The sequence below is a fragment of the Schistocerca americana genome, chromosome X, assembly GCF_021461395.2.
Source record: "Schistocerca americana isolate TAMUIC-IGC-003095 chromosome X, iqSchAmer2.1, whole genome shotgun sequence".
In the NCBI taxonomy this organism is placed as follows: Eukaryota; Metazoa; Arthropoda; class Insecta; order Orthoptera; family Acrididae; genus Schistocerca; species Schistocerca americana.
This window is the reverse complement of record NC_060130.1, coordinates 200,337,772-200,350,538: the sequence shown is the minus strand read 5'-3', so window position 1 is coordinate 200,350,538 and position 12,767 is coordinate 200,337,772.

Genomic DNA, 12,767 nt, shown 5'->3' with positions numbered 1-12,767 from the left:
TGCCTATTAGCTAATAACGTGCTGTTTTGTGTGACATAAAATTAAATATAGGATACATAAAACGAGTAAAGACAAGGACAAGCAAGACAGTACACATTTCTTCAATCCTTAAGTCATAGCTTTTTCTCCTGTCTGATCTTGCCTCAGCTTTATATGGCGTACTTTCCTTTCTGGAAGAGAATCTATTACCTCATCCAAGTTCGTCGACGTTTTACTCCATGAAAAAGCGAAATGTCGTTGTCTAAGACCAGAAAAGCTGTTAATACAAATAGTACCCAAGACTGGAGTGTTTTCTCGATCTGATTACGTGTATTTTGCCACTGTCTGCTACATAAAACGAAATAGGCCTGCCTAATATTGCAGCAATTGTTACATACACCAAATAAACGAGACTATTTTGGCACAAATGGTCATTTTTATAACACGACAGAATATAATTCACGAAGTACCAATATCTAATGCCTGTTAGTCCTACTACAAGCAAAAAGTTTTATGTTAGGAAATAGTTTCACATTTCATTCACACTCTCTAGCTTCTGAAGCATTAGATCGAAAAGTAGTTGTACGAAATATTTATATAAATTTGGAATCGTCATATTCTTCCGTAATTTGTGTGAGTCCCCCGTTTCTTCTCCTTCCTCATTCTAACAAACTATCTTGTCATCACTAATTCTGTAACTACTCCCGCCAGTGTCAAAATTTATTCTCTGGTTATCTTCACTAACCCCGCCAAAATCACTGGTTTAGTTATCCCGCATTTATTATCCGGTTAGGCTTTATTAAGTTTCCGTACAACGCGTTTTCTTCGCTACTTCCAGAATAGAATTTTAGCGGCTGCTAGCCGGGGACTGTATAACTGGCCCTTAGTAGTGTAGCGGTCTGGCCAAAAATTTTCTGTCAAAATTTCATTTTCTTGGATACACGGAGAAGACAATACGTGATCTTTGTTGCGTGTTATTCCTGTTTGTCGTTATTTCCACTCTGGTAGTCTGAATCTATAGAATTCGTTAGTAATTATAACAACGCTGATCATTTGCAAATCCAGTCGATCATATAAACAGGGACTGTCATTCATTCTTTCGGCTTTATTCACTCAGCTCGTATAGACCCGTCCCCTTTTGTCTGCAGGAAAGCTTATTTCTAGATACGACGGTGATTCCCCTGGGAGAGACATCACGTACACTATGCACACATTCAAAAATCAACTTACCATATGAGTGATCGATAGACCAACGTGCGCTGGATGCTAGACGCTGTGTGAAACACAGTCTTTTTCCTCAATAATATGAATTTGACGCCCCCCCCTCCCCCCGAAACTGCCACCCGCGGTAGATACCTCGATTTGTCCCCGCCCCCTAATTCCGGGCCTGTTACGCATACATGGATCAGTCAGCTAAGGCGCAGCAGTAACATTTTTCCGGATAGCATCTGGCTGCTTGCTGCCATTGCTTATACAGCTAACTGCCACACTTCTGTACCCGGAAGCGGGAGAAGGTACTACTCATACTCAACTCAACTGCATATGCGCATAAGCTCGCTTGCAACCGCTCAAACGAATCAAATGTAAGCAGTTGTGACGTCACGCTCATCGGAGGCAATTTGTTGTTATGTAACATTGCATAGTCTTCCTAAGCCTTTGACACATTTTGCTGTTGGCAGACGCTTGTATGAGCACTGTGTTTTGTTCTTGTATATGGTGCATTTCCTTTACAACTTAAGTTTTATTTTTGTTTTTTTTTTCTTCTCGTTCGTTTTCTATTGCTGCAGTATTATTCTGCAGTAACGAGATACAGTAATATTCTTCCGTAGAGTATTGGTTCTTACCAGTGAAAGTTACAAAAATGTAAGTAAAGCAATGAAAAATTCCCTGAATTCTAAAAAATTCCCGGGTTTTTCCCGGTTTTTTCCCGGATGGAAAAATTTGCGGGTTTTTCCCGGATCTCCCGGTTGTCCCGGGTCGTAGACGCCCTGGTGGTAGATAGGATATGCCGCTATATTACATTTTGTCGTGTTTTTTCTTTTTTTTAGGTTAGAATCGACTTTTGTAGCACAAATGTCGTAATGTGAACGTATCGTTCGGTGTTATCTACGATTTCCAGCCCAGTTAACTCATATGTGTGGCCCTGGAGATGTATGCCTTAGTTTCCATACTCCAGCTGGTCGACTTGTGGCGTTCTTTCACCCACGTTTCTCACATCGCATGTATCACTTGCACTTCCCATTTTGTGACCAACATACGTGTGTTTTCGGTATGTAGTGTTGCCAAATTTTGCTGTGGGTTTAACTGTCTTTTGTTTGTGTTGTGTTGTGGTTTGACGTTTTTCATTTGTGTGTGTGTATTTTGCTGTGTGTAAATGTGTTTCCTCTTTAATGGATACTTGTGTGTGTGTGTGTGTGTAAATGTGTGTTGTTTTCGTTTAGTATAAATATGTGCTTATGTGTGTGTGTGTGTGTGTGTGTGTGTGTGTGTGTGTGTGTGTAAATGTGCGTTGTTTTTGTTTAATATAAATATGTGCTTATGAGTGTGTGTGTGTGTTGGTGGGTGTGTGGGTGGGTGGGGGTGGGGCAGGGAGAGAGGAGGGAAGGAGATTCATTAAATATTTTTCTTACTTAAATTTCGGTTAGTTATTGTTTTAGTTTTCGTGGCTAGCATAGCATGGTCAGTGATTTGTTGCTTATACGGATTTGGTCGTTGAGTACCTCCTCTTCCACTGCAATGGCTCTTTGTACGTGAAAGTTTTCTTGCACTGTCAGGAGCTTTTTGTTGTCATTCTTTACTCTGATAACTGCCATGTCACATTTCATGTTGCCTGGTTCATGTCCATGCTTTATCATGTGATCCGCCAATGTAGAATGGCTATTTTTATATTTCTAACTTCTTATATGTTCTTTTCGTGATTGTCGTCCCCAGATATATTTATTTACATTTTTGGCACTCTATTTGGTGTATATTCACTCCTTGGTATTTATCTGGTTTATCTGTTGTTTGTAAATGTGATTGTAGTGTGTTTCTTGTTCTGTAAGCTATGTGTAATCCCTGTTTCTTAAGTAAATTTGCTACACTGTGTGTTTCTCTGTGTTTGTATGTAAGAGTGTACCATTTTTTTCTGTTATTCATGTCATGAGGGTTATTGTTTTGTGTAAGCTGTAGTGTCTGTGGGGTTCTTTGGTGTTTGTGTTCTTTGCTTGTTTCGAAATTTCTTTATTTTGTTTTAATTTTTTGGTTGAGTTTTTGTAGTATATGAGTGTTTTAACCATTGTTGTGTGTATGAGTTTTACTGTTTGTAATTCTTTTTCATTGTTTTCTTTGCTGAGTGGGATATTATTTAGTCTGTGAAACATGTGTCATTGTGTCGCTAATATTTGATTTTGTGGGTGGTTGGATGAAGCATGTTTAATTATATCTGTGGTTGTTGGCTTTCTGAAGATGTCAAATGTGTGTTTATTGTTGTCTCTCTTTATTGTTATATCCAAGAAATGTATTTGCTTTTGTGTTACTTTTTCCATGGTGAATTGAATACTTTTATGTATGTTGTTTATATCTGTATGAAGTTTATCACTTTTCTCTCTTGGTTCATCTACCACACAGATTATGGCTCTGAGCACTATGGGACTTAACAGCTATGGTCATCAGTCCCCTAGAACTTAGAACTACTTAAACCTAACTAACCTAAGGACAGCACACAACACCCAGCCATCACGAGGCAGAGAAAATCCCTGACCCCGCCGGGAATCGAACCCGGGAACCCGGGCGTGGGAAGCGAGAACGCTACCGCACGACCACGAGATGCGGGCCACAGATTATGTCATCTAAATATATGTACCAGTAAAAAATTTTGTATCCTTTCTTTGTGATGACTGTATCAAAGATGGTGTTTTCTATGTTTTCTTTCCTCATATCTATTCCATATTACGTTGAAAACTACTACCAAAACTGTCAGTTAACTTTTCCAGTTTGTATGAAATCAGAAGCGACGCAATACACCAACTACTTAGGTGACAACAGAGCAGGTCATGTAACCAAAGAGCAGTAATAAATGGAAGAAAAGACAGCATCTAGCGTTGCTCTTCTTCGGAACTATCCGAGCAAACCCCTATTATTTGTAGAACGAAAAACCAGGCAAGAGTTGCAAATTTTACTTTCTTATTCACTCGACGACTAGTTTCGGGTCTCGGCTACTGATTAACAGGAGTTCCTGACCCACAGCTACTCTAGCATGCTGGAAGTTCCCTGTGATTTGACTTACAGGGCCGTTCTCCGACATTACTTTGCCTGTTATTCTTAAAAAACGCTGTGCGCGCGTGTAACAGAAGCGGATGTGACGAAAGCAGACTTGATTTTCGGTACGACGTACAATTGTAATCTGCCGCGCAGGGTTCTTATTATGACACATTTCATAGATGAGGTCGTTGTCAGGTATATGTATAGAACATATTCTAAAGTTGCAATGCCTTTTATGTTTCTGAAGTAATAGAGATGCCCCTAAAATTTTCTTCATTCATACGTAACCAGAAGAGGCGGAAAGAGATGAGGTTAATACAGTCAAATTCGATATCTCTTCTCGTCTTGAGTTCTTGAACAGAGAAGGCCTGAGTAAGGAAATCCTATTGGAAATCAGCGGCCTGTTTGAGGATCGAAGAAGGAGTAAGTTCCATTCATAAAAAGTTGGGAAGCTTCGAAGAGATGAAATCCATGGGTAACGATCTCTCTCAGACCAGCTGTGCTCGCCAGATGACGAAAGCAAAGCTTGTGGCCGGTACCAACTTAACCTTCGCCTTGTTGTTAATGCGGCCTGTCTTATTGCTCTGCATTGCTTAACATGGTACTGATGATTTCCACACATTTTTATCGCCATACAGTAAATTTTCTGAATGAATCATGCCCTTTTTTTATCACCGGTGACGTTTTCAAAATGCGGTTATGTGTGTTTTGTCGTTCTGAGCATTATTACTTACTTTTCATAATTTTTAGCTGCCACTTAAGTGACATAAAAAGCATATATAGGGAAAAGGGAGCGAGACAAGGTTACCCAAGTGCTCATTCTTTCACTGGGGAATGATACAACACATTGCCGATCTCATTAGCATCCATAAGTTGTACGTCTTCGTTTATACGTGTGTCATTTGGTCCCATAGACGAATAGTTGCCGTAGTAGGGTAAAATCCGTTAGTCGTACCACAACCTCTAAACCGTACTCCAGTAGTATCCACTCCCACGTTTATAAAATGCGACATCAGGTGGTGTGAAACAGAACTAAATTGTCGTGCGTGTAAGTAAAATCAAATGTACGGACCACTGGCCGTCGTGACAGAAAAATAACTAGCAAGTAAGTTTGTGTGACTGTTTTTATTACATTCTCTAGCTCATTTCTAAGTAATTTGTGATAAGAATTTGCTGAAAAAGTATTTGTTTTGTATCTCGTCTATTTTGTGGTATTCTGCCATTCATTTAACTATCATCAAAAAGTGGAAAAATTTGAGATTATTCCTGTAGTTCTGGTTTGAAATGGTAGAGTGCTCAACACTTGTCCCGTACCTAAAGCTCCAGATCTTTATCCCGTACCTGTAGCGAATTCGTTAATCGTACCGGTACAACTTAGGCGTTGATGGAAATTACATACCAACTAAAAATTGTTTGTTTCAGCTAATCAGTATGACGTAGAGAGCGTGCAGTAACTGGAAGCAGGAGAATATGGACGTAGCTGTACTGAAACATCGGAATGGTGAAATTGAATTTAATGAAGCATGTAGAAGATATAATAAACCAAAGCCTACACTGCGTCGTAATTTGAAGGGTTTAAAAAGAACACCAAAGTTTGGAAGACCTACTGATACGTCAGCAGAGATGGAAGATGGATTAGCAGAGCATTTAATTAATTCAGTAACTATTACTGAATTAAGAAAACTTGCCTAAAAACTTGCTAAGACTTATCATTGACCACATCGCTTCAGTAAAGAAAGAAAGATAGCCAGCAAAAAAATTCGTATTAGAGGTTTACTAAAGATAATTCTCCTTTGTCCTTGCGAATCCCAGAAGCTATAACGATGGCATGCAGGAAAGGGTTTAAAAATAGCGTGCTAATGAGTTTCTTGATAAATATGAGGAAACACTAGAAGTTTATTACTGACCAGATATATAACGTGGATGAAATCGCATTGTTCACTGTTCATAAATCGTCTAAAGTAATTTCCCGAAATGGCTGGCGTAATCATAAACAGAGAAAGGGATCTTAACAGCTACATGTGTATGTGCAATGAATGCAACAGGCGAATTCACATATCCGATGTTAATATTAACGCGTAGCAATATCAGTGATGTCTTAGAAATGGGAGTTCCACCAAATACAGCATTTGATAGCACAACAAATGGATACGTAATATCAAAACCGTTTATTCGATAGTTAGAACATTTCACAATATGTACAGAAGTAGAGAAAAGGGGGCAGGAACAAAATTTGCTTTTACTAGATTGATACAGCACACAAATCAAAAATTTAGAGGTGGTTCAGCTGGCTCATGATTATGATATAGCTACGGTGAAGCGGCATCTTCATGGCTACGTTCACATCCTGGCGGTGTTATAAAGCAAGCTAATGTTGCAGGACTCCTGGGTAACGTGTGATAGAAATGTCGTCAAAGGAGAGGGCTTTGTAGCTGCCTCTACACATATTGTTCACCATTCAGACCATGAGTAGGCTCATGGAACTGAAACAACAACCCGAAAATCTGGAAGGCCGCTTAACATTGCGACACCTCTCAGTGATCGGTCTGGACCTTGTACAGTGTCTCAGGAATGTTGACCCTAAAACAACATTGCAACAGTTAACGGAATTAATAGTCCTCAAATAAAGTCTTGCTTGAACACTTTATCTGGTATCCCTCGTATAACAACAGTTATTAAAAAAGATACGAAACGACGTAAACCAACAATCAAATTAACATTGTGGTGTCACCGCCAGACACCACACTTGCTAGGTGGTAGCCTTTAAATCGGCCGCGGTCCGTTAGTATAAGTCGGACCCGCGAGTCGCCACTATCAGTGATTGCAGACCGAGCGCCGCCACACGGCAGGTCTAGAGAGACTTCCTAGCTCTCGCCCCAGTTGTACAACCGACTCTGCTAGCGATGGTTCACTGACAAAATACGCTCTCATTTGCCGAGACAATAGTTAGCATAGCCTTCAGCTACGTCATTTGCTAAGACCTAGCAAGGCGCCATGTTCAGTTACTATTGATATTGAGAATAGTGTACAATCAAGAGCGACGTTCACCAGTTATGGATTAAAGTTAAGTATTCCACCAGCTACGTCCATTTTTCTAAATTCTAATTTCCCTGTCCTATTCCAGACCTCACGCCAGCCTGCGTGAGCTAAAACGCGTGCCTTTCGGCTTCCTCTACTAATGACGGTGTTGGCTCTCCTGCCAACCCACAACATTGGCGACGAGACAATACCGCGTTCGTAGCTATACCGCCCTGATTTACTTGTGTAATGGCTTCGCCACCATCTCCAGATGTACTGTCCGAATTTTATCGCTTACAGAATCAGCAGACGCAGGCCTTACTGGATGCCCTTAGACAGCTCATCCAGGGTCAACGTGCAATGCAAAACGACGCGGCAGCCGCCGCTCCACCGCTAACGCAGCCACAACACGCAGTTGCACCAACTTTTCGTCCTTTTGATGCTGCACTGGAAAGCTGGATGGAGTGGTCACGCCAATTTGGATTCCATCTCGCCGCCTACAGAATTCAAGGTAACGAGCGGCAGCCTTTTTTGTTATCATCCATTGGGGTGACCACGTACCGTGTGATAGTCAAATTATTTCCCCAACGCGACATAGCAACTCTGTCCTACGCCGAAATTTTGTCTGCATTAGATGCATATTTCAAAGAATCAGTCAATGTAGTTGCCAAACGGTACACCTTCTTTCGTACAAAACGTACGGCAGGTCAGACTAATAGGGAGTGGGTTGCAACCTTGCAAGGCCTTACTAGGGATTGTGCTTTTGAGTGTCAATGTGGACTCCCTTATTCAGATACTATGGTACGTGATGCATTGCACAGAACGTTTCTGATGTTCGAATAAGGGAACAGATTTTGAAACTAGTCAATCCCTCCCTTCAACAAGTGATGGACATATTGGATCGGCATGACACACTTGACTTTGCTCAGGAATCATTTGAAACTTCACCACCCGTGTGTCAGGTTAGCCGACCCGCTGGGCGAGCTGCATGGAACAGTAAACAGTCCTCGCGCCGGGCCGCGCCGCTGCTGCCAGGCTTTCAGCCACGTGTACCGCGCCGGCAAGCAAATGCAGTGCTAAAATCATGCCCGTGATGTGCTACTAGACTTTCGCGTGAGAATTGCCCGTCACGACAAGCTATTTGCTTTTACTGTAATAAAAAAGGATATGTTCAAAGTGTTTGCCAGAAAAAGCTCAGATCGGAAACTCAAAATCATTCCAGGCCCTTTGCTTCGCGCCGGAATTGGAATCGAACCAAGGATACTCAGGCTCGCGACACTTCACCCATGGAAATTCATATAGTTCAAGCCATTCCGCCCAGTGACACTCTCTCTAACAGTGACTGTGTTCGTCCCACAAATAGTGTGCGTTGACATTGCAGGAACTCCCGCCAAGTCGCAAGTGATTTCCTACCAGTGTCAGTTCACGCTGCACGAGACAGTTGCTCTTGTCGTCAGCAGGGCAATAAACTTTTCGTGGACTTGGACATTAACGGCAAAGTGATACCATTCCAGCTCGATAACGGGGCTGCAGTTTCACTGATCAATCAAGACACTTACAAACTGCTGGGCACACCTCCGTTGCGTGCCGCAACTCTTAAGTTAACTACCTATTCAGGTCACAAGATCCCTGTGTTAGGACAGTGCAGCCTTCTTGCAACATACAAGGGACAAACAAAACTTGTGTCATTTTATGTCCTCCGTTCTTCTTCTGCAGTGAACTTGTTTGGTTTCGATTTATTTCAGTTTTTTCACTTGTCTATAGTAAATCAGGTCCTATCAGTGAACCAGACTGTGCCTTGTGACAGTGTTTCTCGTCTCTGTGAAGAATTTGCAAACATTTTTGCACCGGGCCTCGGTTGCGCTAAGAACTATAAAGCACATTTGGAACTGAAAGTAAACACGCAACCGAAATTTTTCAGAGCGCGCAATGTTCCCCATGCATTGCGTGATGAGGTCGCAAAAACATTACACGATTTGGAATCACAAGGAACGTGTGCAGGCTTCTCTCTGGGCATCACCCTTAGTAATTTTTGTCAAAACCTTCCAGAAAATTGAGACTTTGTGTGGACTTCAAGGCAACAGTGAATCCACAACTAGTGACTGCAACTTTTCCTTTACCCTGCCTGGAAAATCTTTTTGACAATTTGTGCCCGGGTAAATATTTTTCGAAGTTGGACCTAGCAGATGCGTACTTGCAAATACCGGTAGACGAAGAATCCCAGCGCGTTTTGGTGGTTGACATGCATCTTGGTTTGTATCGATTCAAACGACTGCCTTTCGGGTGTGCATCCGCCCCTGCATTGTTTCAGCAATATCTACAAACTGTTTGTGCGTTGGTCCCTACTGCAGCAAACTATCTGGACGATATTGTGATCTCCGGAGAGACGGAAGAAGAACATTTAGCCAATCTCAGAACATTATTTCAGGTCTTGCGAAAAAATGGTTTTCGCTTGCGCAAGGACAAATGTGTGTTTTTTGCTCGTGACTTAACCTATCTGGGACATGTAATCAATGCCCAAGGTATACATCCGAGTCCAGAGCACCTCCGTGCCATACAGGACTTGCCTTCGCCGCAGAATTTGAAGCAGCTACAGAGTGTGCTGGGCAAAATTACCTATTATCATCGCTATGTTCCCCATGCCTCTTCCATTTCAGCTCCGCTTCATCACTAACGCCGTAACGGTGTTCCGTTCGTTTGGACGACGGAATTCGAACGCGCCTTTCGCCAGTTGAAATCGGATCCGTTGGGTCGCCGATTTTTTGCTCACCATGTGGGGCGGCTGGTGAAATTAATTGTTTATATAAATGTTCCTGAATGCAAAACCAGTTCCTATTATCTATGCTGTCTTTTGCCGTTCTCAACACTGGCTCTCTAACTACAATATTGGCAACCAGAAAGTGATTAGCAAAACGTGAAGCCTGTAATTAGAATTCCTAGTGCCCACTTCATCTGAGAAATACACTTATAGCTACAGCTTATAGCTCTGAGGAATTAGGAGATTGTCTGGGATTCATAATCAAAAACGATCGTGAAAAAAAAAAAACGTTGTCTGTATTCTGAAAGTCACAGACGAAAAAAAGGAATCCACACAACCTGACTAACAGAGCAGTTCAGTGTCTAATGCGCTGATGCAACTATAACTGTCCAAATTAAATGTTTAAATGAATGCTCGCCATAATTTGATGATAATGCTCATCAAATGCCACGCTAAATAATGGTAGAATGTTTGTCCCGCGGCGGCACGTGAAAATACGACAATACGCAAACTGAAGATCGATAATTAAAGTCATTCCAGAATTAACACTTCACTCGAAAATGATTTCATGGTTACGCGTATTCCGAGTAACTTAATACGGCATCCGAGGCTGTTTGTAGCAATGATACAGACGCGACGCGACTCCCGGCACAGATGGTGTGCTATACAGCGTCTGGAGAGAACTGGGGCCTTGCTTCTTCGCGCAGCGTTCTTATATATAAAGCCGCAGTGAGGACGGCTAAGGGAACGCCTGATCAAATCGGCTCTCCCGACTAGCCGCTGGGCTAGTAATGCACCACATTAAGTTATTGAATAAATCATAGCTTCTTTTGCTGATGGCCGATGAAACTCTCAATTTAAATGTGCATTCAACACACAGGTAAGTAATCATAATACAAGTTTGACATGGCTAAGTTAAATATTTTGGGCGAGAGAATTAATTTAATTACACTACACACAGTAGATGAGCTCTGAACCTGCCCTTTGGAGATACGCTATCGCTATAGTTTTATAGTTATTGAGTTGAAACTTCTCACATCTTTATGGTTATAGCGGATCTCCCTTCTACTTAAATTTAAACATCCTAGCCTTATTTATTAGCCTACTTAATCTATCTTGCTTCCTTAAGTTTTAAGACAAAAACCAGAAAATTATGAATTTCAACTAAAATCTTAATTTGTGAGATCCAAAGTACTGTTTCTATTAAATTATTATTGAAAAGGAATCTAAGTATAAATTTTTAAATCTCTAGCTCTTTTCTGTTACGTCAATGATTTTTACAGAAAAACGTCAAATTTCAAAAATGGTTAAAGTTATTGAACTGACATTCAACACATGTTGATTTAGTATTACTCCTGACATGCTAGAAACATTTTAGGTTATTTATTTGATTTTTACAGTATTGCGCAACCTTTATGACGTCACAGCTAGTTACCGCAGACTGGCTGGCACACAATGGACAGACTGATGTGGATTTACTGCGGCGTGAGTAGGCTGCTTCCCTACAACCAGGAGAGACTTTTTGTATGACGTGGTGTTTTGCTAATGCGTTCTGATAATGATCAGTCCAGGTTCTTGGTCCCACGTTCGTTACAGTCCTCTGTCTTACAGCTTCTCTACCAAGGACATTGGGGTTTAGTGAGAACTAAACAACTTGCTCGTCAGAGCTGTACTTGGTTCGGAATCGATGCCGTGATTACGACTATGTGCTCTTCTTGCATGGTGTGTGCCGAACAACAATCAGCACCACTGTCGAAATTGTTTGCGTGGCCAAAAGCCACTTCCCCTTGGCAACGCTTACACATCGATTTTGCTGGTCCTTTCTGGAATGCTCGATGGTTGGTTGTGGTAGATTCATTCAGTAATTTTCCTTTTGTTGTCCGGATGTCTTCCACGACGTCATCTGCCACCATCCAAGTGTTATCTGCTATCTTTTGCATTGAAGGTCTTCCACAGACTACTGTTTCCGACAATGCCCCTCAATTCGTGTCCGCAGAATTTCAGTCATTCTGCAAGGCCAATGGTATTCAACATCTGACGTCCGCGCCGTTTTCGTCACAGTTAAACGGTGCCACTGAACGATTGGTCAGGACTTTCGAGTCACAGATGTTGAAGTTGAAAGAGTCGCATTCTCGGGAGGACGCGTTATTGCTCTTTTTGTCATCGTATTGCTCTCAGCCCCGAGATGGTCGCTCGCGAGCTGAGTTGCTCCACGGTCGCCCTCATCGAACCTTGATGTCTTTGCTACATCCGCCGCATCAGGTTCCTGTGCAGCGGCAGACACCTGCTTTTGCCCCAGGCGACGTTGTCTACTACCGCCACTATCGAGGTTCACAGCGTTGGCTTGAAGGGCGCATTCTTCGCTGCCTTGGCCGCGCTATGTATCTGGTTTTGGGGGCCTATGGTGAGGTGCGCCGGCATCTCAATCAGCTGCGCCTCTGTCGTCGCCCGGGATCTGCCGCTCGCCGTCTGATTTCAGCGACGTTGCCGTCCGGTCAGCGCCCTGGGGACCCATCTACTGGCTCGCCTCAGCCCCAGGTGTTACCGACGCTGCCTTCCATTTTGCCCCATGGCGACGCGCCGCCGCCGCCGCCGCCGCCGCCGCCTGTTCTCCCGTCGGCGACGCCCGCAGTGGACGCGACGCTGCAGCCGCCGGGCACCCCGCTGGGTCATGCGCCGCCGATCGCTCCCCGTGACGAGTTGTCTTCCGACATGGAACTCTCGCCCGCTCTGGACCATATGTCGTCTTCTCCCGTCGGGTGCCCCGACC